Source organism: Podarcis muralis, chromosome 8 (genome assembly GCF_964188315.1).
Source record: "Podarcis muralis chromosome 8, rPodMur119.hap1.1, whole genome shotgun sequence".
Taxonomy (NCBI): Eukaryota; Metazoa; Chordata; class Lepidosauria; order Squamata; family Lacertidae; genus Podarcis; species Podarcis muralis.
The window spans coordinates 55,556,246-55,563,207 of record NC_135662.1 but is presented as its reverse complement, the minus strand read 5'-3'; the positions used below and the strand labels follow the sequence as shown (position 1 = coordinate 55,563,207).

Genomic DNA, 6,962 nt, shown 5'->3' with positions numbered 1-6,962 from the left:
GAATAAAGGATACAAAAGGAAGATTACTTAGAATGCATAGAGGAGCCTGCCTTCCAAATTACTCTTTGGGTTTCTGCCCCCCCCCCCATATATGTTGGACTGTCATATCACTCAGAGTATCTTCAAATAACACCCTCTTCCCAGGAGTTACCCATCATTACAAAGTGACTAATGCTTACTGCTACGCTGTAGCTTAAAACATATTTTCCAATTATAAGTGTATATAACCTTTCTTTAACAAATGGTCTAATTCTGTAAACATAAGCAAGTTTTTAATGGAATTTTACAATTGGAAATTACCATATAATTTTTCAAGCACATGGGTGCAAGCCCATTATTAAACTTTTAATAAAAACATGAAAGCAGAGCTATATATTACAACAGAAATTGCCCTTACTTCGCTTGTATTAAAAATAGGATCCTGCTTGTTTTGGAGGGTTGAAGGCCATTTAAGCAAACGCTCTGCTGTGTTTATTTCTGTATTTAATAGTAAAGCTATACTGAGCATCTAATTACCAGTCTGTTCCTCTTGGATGGCTAAGAGAAGGGCTCTTTTGCATGGGGAACGACCTTATTGCAGGAATAAAAGCATTGCAATAATGCCCATTACAATGACCCAAGGGGTAGAACTTTATATTCTTTGTAATCTGTGCAGCATCTCACACACCAACCTCATCACAATACCATCTCATTTAATTTCCCCATCCAATCTGGATTTATTATCCTTACATTTATATACCCTCTTTTCTCCCAGGACCTCAAGGTAGCATACACCATTCTCCCTCTCCCTCATTTTCTCCTCACAACAATCCTGTGAGGTGGGATAGGCTGAGCAACAAACCCAAGGTCACCCACCCAGTGAGTTCATAGCTGAGAATGGAGATCTTAGTCCTCACAATCTAACCACTACAACACACTGGCTCTCTTCCACACAAAGACTCCAGTAAGTCCCTCCCCTCCTCTCTAACCCTAAATCTAGATTATACTGGGGAGAAGGGATGGCATTTGATGAGGACAAGCTCGTGTGGATGCTGCCAAATTTTTTTTTCATGCATATGGGCTACCAAATCCAAAATAAATTGCCAAGTAGAAGTGCCCATAATCTGGACCTTGCCTACATAACCAGGTTGGCGTTATGCAGCCTTGATTCAGGAAATCTCCCACTATTTGCTAAAAGAAGACAAGTGATTGGGTGAGATGCAGCATGCTGCAAGCTGCATACAAAGAGTGTGTGTGTGTGTGTGTGTGTGTGTGTGTGTGTGTGTGTAAAATTCAAGAGCTGGGATTGTTTAAATCTCAAGACTGTTCTGGCTCACTCAAGCTGTTTTTGACTGAAGAATCAACTCAGACTACCTGTTTGAGCATTGCATTTGTGTTAAATAAGTGGGTAAGAAGAATGCTGAATGCCTTATTTGCACATTAAAAGCTGATAATTAATCCTGTATTTTAACTCTACAATTGTCAACAGCTATTATTTCCCCCGAGAGCCTGACAGTTCCATGGATAAACTGGAGCTTAGTCCCATTATAAGGTTCTATGAATAGGCAGCAGGACAGTTTGTACAGCAAACCCCAAAGGCTGTTAAATGTGATACTGAATCAATTTGCAACTAAATTAAAGGTGAGGGATGTGAAATGTGGGACGGATTCCAGCAAAACAGGAAATGTAACTCATAGAAGACTTGCAGGGAGTGGGGTGGGGGAGGGGAGGATGCAATTAAGCAGATGTAAAGATGGAAGAAAATGTGTTTTAAACCTTAACACTTCCATTGATTCCCCCCTTCCCTCCTTCATGTGTTTTGGCTGCACATGTATTGAGCTGAGAAAGTGCTGAAATATTGTGATCAGAATTATGTTTTCAAGATCCTCCAGGGCAAATCAATGGGAGAGGTGACTGTTTTATAACTTCCCTTTGAGGGAAGTCAGCAAGCAAAATAAATGCAACCCAACCACAGCTATTTAAAAACAAACAAAAAACCCTGCAATAAACTGGTGGGTGTTTTTTTTATTTTCTGATTTTTTGCAACAGGACATCCTACTGACTTTTATCTAAGCTCATTAGGCTTTAAAGCTGGCATCTAGTCACATGAAAAGACATGTAAATCAAAATAAGGTCCTGGGTTTATGCTGAATGTTAGCTGAGGTCTGAAATACATCCAAGACTTTGGTTCTAGATGCATTCGTTTGGTTAAAGTCAAAAGGATTTGCATCCAAGGGAAAGAATGGCCACCCATTTGGTAGTGCATCTTATTCATTGTTAATCATGCACTACTAAATGCATCATTAGTTGCGTGGTTTATATAGGTATGTATAATTTGAGCATATCACTTTGGACTTAATAAAGAGTATTTTTAAGCAGCTCCTCGTTAGTATAGTGGTAAGTATCCCCGCCTGTCACGCGGGAGACCGGGGTTCGATTCCCCGATGGGGAGAGGCACCAATGTTTAGGGACGCGGGTGGCGCTGTGGGTAAAAGCCTCAGTGCCTAGGGCTTGCCGATCGAAAGGTCGGCGGTTCGAATCCCCGCGGCGGGGTGCGCTCCCGTTGCTCGGTCCCAGCGCCTGCCAACCTAGCAGTTCAAAAGCACCCCCGGGTGCAAGTAGATAAATAGGGACCGCTTACTAGCGGGAAGGTAAACGGCATTTCCGTGTGCGGCTCTGGCTCGCCAGAGCAGCGATGTCACGCTGGCCACGTGACCCGGAAGTGTCTCCGGACAGCGCTGGCCCCTGGCCTCTTAAGTGAGATGGGCGCACAACCCCAGAGTCTGTCAAGACTGGCCCATACGGCAGGGGTACCTTTACCTTTTTATTTTGTGTCCCGACAAAGGTGTTTGCTGAAATGCACTGGGACTAATAAATTACATTGCTGCGCACTTATATGTTTTCTCTCCACTTGCTATTTGTACCCAGAGCCAAGTTACACAGAATATTTACATCATATGGGGTGGTGCTTATTTTCAGCCAGGCAGCAAGGGTGACTGACGGCAGCAGGATGGTGATGTAATTGTCCTCTCTCTCGTGCTTAGCTGTTACTCTAAGTAATGCTGGATTAGCACTGGGTGAAGTCACAGCACAAATAATGCAAGCTATTGCATTATAACTTGCATCAGGTTCAGTTCCATCCCTTGAAAAGCACTATGTGGCTGACCTTTTACACGGTTGTGGTGCCAGTGGAAAAACAACCTTATGCTGGTTTTGAATGCCTCCTGCCTGATATTTGTTTCCTGTTCTTGTTTCACTATCATTATGGTATGCAGGCAGCTGAATGGAAAGATAGCAAAACTCTGGCTGTGCTGAAATCAGTGACAAAACTTCATTTATATCAGTGAAGCAAGGATTTAGGCATTGTATGTGCAATTACCCACACCCCCTCTGTGCATTCACAGACAAAACTGGCTGGGTTTGGCTGAACAGTGGGAACAGGATAATCGTACCCATAATCTTATTAGAGGAAAATAGGTTCACAAATAGTGTTCTACTTTTGTTACCGGCCTCAATGGCAGGGAATGGATTGTGTATACTTTGCAATCATAAGTGCCCATTATAATTGTGAAAGTGTTTTGATGCATTAAAAATATATCTGAATGTCACTACTGCAGCCACCGCAACAAAAGAAGAGAAAGAGAAGAAATGCTTCAAAGGCCAAAATGTTTGAAGATTATAAACAGCGTAAAGCTGATACACATCAGCGTTTGTTTCTCTGGCTCTGAAAGAAGCATAACTTTCCTTTTTCTTTTTTTTACCCTGTGCAGAAGAGCAGGTTGCAGTCGGAGTTGATGAAAATTATTCAGTTGCAGTTGCGTCAGGAAAACCAATTGTGATATGCATGAAATTTTTAGAATATCTTTGCCAACTCTGTTCTGCCAGTGGTGTGGAATTGCATAAAAACAGCATTGGCCAATGAAAGGCTGTATAGGTAAAAGAATTTTTCTGCCACCCAGCCTCTTGTCTGCTTGAAAGGGAGTTTTTGGTTTCATGGAACAAATAAAGCATGAAGCTAAATAATTAAAGCCTGGCATTAAGGGACAATGTAATTTGTCATTATCTGGAAACTATTTGTGTGTTTCAGATAGTGGAAGATTTTTCTTTTTTTAAGACAAAAAAAAAAAATCCTAACAAAGAAAAGAAAAATATCCCGGGTAGCATTTGGAAAATGTATACTACCTCTGGAAGTGGGGGAAAAAACCAGAAACCAAGTGGAGCACATCTGCTTACTGGAAACTTAATACTGTTATTGTAAGGTTTTGTATAACTCACTTCCTGTCTTTATACTTACACAACAGGATATTTAAATTACAAGGACAACAGAGGAATGAGGCAAAAGATCCAGCTTACTGCTGTTGATCACAAATATATAGTCTCTGATTAAACGCTCACTTTTATGAGGAAAGTCACTTTCAGAAATAATTAGTAACCACAAGGTCACTCCTTAATTAAACAAGCCCAAGTGATTAACATCAGATTTACTGTTTATTAACTGTTTTACTATGCTGCTTAAAAAAAAAAAAAACTTTTACATAGTGGCAAGCACTAGTCATGCAACACAGGGAAGTCTTATCACCATTTCCGTTGCTAATGTAGTCTTTGGGGTTTTAATATCTCAGCAGTAACAAATTGCATCAGGATGAAACCTGGCACTGAGATGTGGCTTCGCAGTCACACTTTTTATTGTACCAGAATACAGTCGCCTCAACTGGAGAGGCTGGAAATAAAGGAAAACAAAATAAAAAATGAAGCAATTGCCAGGCTCAGTCACCATTAAGGGATCTTCTTAATCTGAACAATTTTTAAATTCCTATTTGGAAAGCTTTTCATCTAAAAATAAATATTTTGCCCTTACAAGCTGCTGCAACACTGATATGGGTTTATGGAAGTATTTAATCTATGGAGGGGAAGTAAAATATATGGACGCTCATAGGGTTGAAAGCTGGCACCTTCATGCGCAGAACAATTATAGCCATAGCTGTCAACTTTTCCCTTTTCTTGCGAGGAATCCTATTTGGAATAAGGGAATTTCCCTTTAAAAAAAGGAAAATGTTGACAGCTATGATTATGGCTTGGAGTTGTGTTAAAGCATTCAAACTGCAATCCTAACCATGTCTACTCAGAAGTAAGTCTAATAGGGCTTACTCTCAGGTAAGTGGGTTAGTTTGTTGTAAACAATTTAGAGCTGGGTAAAAATGGCCTCCAAAAATCCTCCATGACTGTTCATGTGCAACAAAATGGGGTGGGGGTGTTTTGTGGGGTGTTGATGAAATTTTCCGAACAGTTTTTCCTCAAAATTTCAGCTCTTTGGACATGCAGTCCTGTGGTTCCTTGAAGGATAACCCAGGGCCATAGGAAGCATTGGCTCTTCCTTTCTGATGGCATGGAGAAAGAGCTCTGATTTCAAAGAGGCAGATTTTATATTGCATTCCCCGCTGCCATGGAAACTTCTTGGGCTACTTCACTTCTAACATCAGAGCTCCTGTGTCAGGATCAGTGTCAGATTTATGTATAAGCTAAACAAGCTATAGTTTAGGGCCCCACTCTCTTGAGGCCCCCCAAAAAAATTAAAGGGGGAAAAAACCACTGGATGTACATTTCCAAAATATAAGATAAAAAGCAAATTACTTTGATAAAATACATATTTTGTTATGTGCAAATGGCTTTAGACACTTATTAGGTCCATAAATTACCATGTAGCATATATTCAACACAAAAAACAGCAACCATTTATTGTTGACAAAGGACAGCTGGACATATAAAGAGTCCCATTACCTTCAGTAGCTTAGGGCCTCATCAAACCTAAAGCCGGCCCTGGTCAGGATAGGGCAGTCTGCAGTGGGGGAAGGAAACGTCCTAGGCCACATCAGTCCCCCAGCACAAACTATATCATTTTCAATCAGAGTAAAACCAGATGATAATGAAGCAACATCTGGGAAAGGATGGAAGAGCACAATGCCCCACCAGCAGGATCCTGGCAAAGGACTGGATCAGGCAGATAAACTTATTTTGGTTGTCCTTTCCCTCCATTTTAGAATTGGAGCCTTAATGCTCATAGTTCATATTGGTCAATGAGCAAGGGTGCCGGTGGGGCAGGGAACCTCAGCTCCAGGGACCAAATTTTGCTCCCCAGGCCTCGCTGTCCTGCTCTGTGGCCAGACTCAGGCTCTAGCGATGCAGAGCTCTGGCATTGCTTCAGCAACAAATGAACAGAGACAGAGTCCTATATAGGCAGCCCTGTACAGGGAAGTTTTTAATGTTTGACGTTTTATTGTGGTTTTATAATTTGTTTGGGCAACCCAATTTGCCCCATTTGGGGCAACCCAATCAGATGGTTGGCATATAAAGTATTAACAACAACAACAACAACTGACTCCCAAATGCAATCCCCGCCTACACTGGAAGATGTTTCTTCCATTAAAAGGGCCCATACTGCTTCAGTTGCATCCTACTGTGACAGAGTTGGGAGATGGGGGCTCTGAGTCTTTTGCAGTGGAGTCTTCTGACTTTGTGGACATCCTTGGGCCTACAGGATTGTTTGGTGGAAGTGCTCCTGGGACAGGACCCCTTTTAGTTCACAGTCCTCAACCTCGTTTCCTGAAGGAGGAGAACCTTACTCCAGTTTCATGACACTTTCTGTCAGAACTCTCCCAAGGCCACACTCTGCACCAGCCCTGCTTCACACACCCAAAATGTTTGCCTGGGATAGTGCTATTGTGCTCCCGCCCTGCGTGCGGGCTTCCTGCAGGCATTTGATTGTCCAGTGTGGGACCAAAGATGATGGACTAGATAGGCCTTCAGTGTGATCCATCAGGGCTCTTGTTGTGGTCTTATATTTAAAAGAACCCGACGGCCCATTAAGCAGACTGCTCATCCATGTCTGGAAAAAGTGTTTCCCTGGTAGCAGAAAGCAAGGAATGCAACAGGAAAAGCAAAAGATCAGTTATCTGACAAGTTACAAGCTCCAATTACTCTAGCAG

At 41.9% G+C, this 6,962-nt stretch overlaps 1 non-coding gene across 1 annotated transcript; it reads left to right on the top strand.

Annotated features, from left to right (window-relative positions):
- The first annotated feature begins 2,359 nt into the window (after positions 1-2,359).
- On the top strand, positions 2,360-2,431 carry TRNAD-GUC (transfer RNA aspartic acid (anticodon GUC)). The gene has a single exon. It is a non-coding gene; the product is annotated as a tRNA-Asp (tRNA).
- Positions 2,432-6,962: the final 4,531 nt, after the last annotated feature.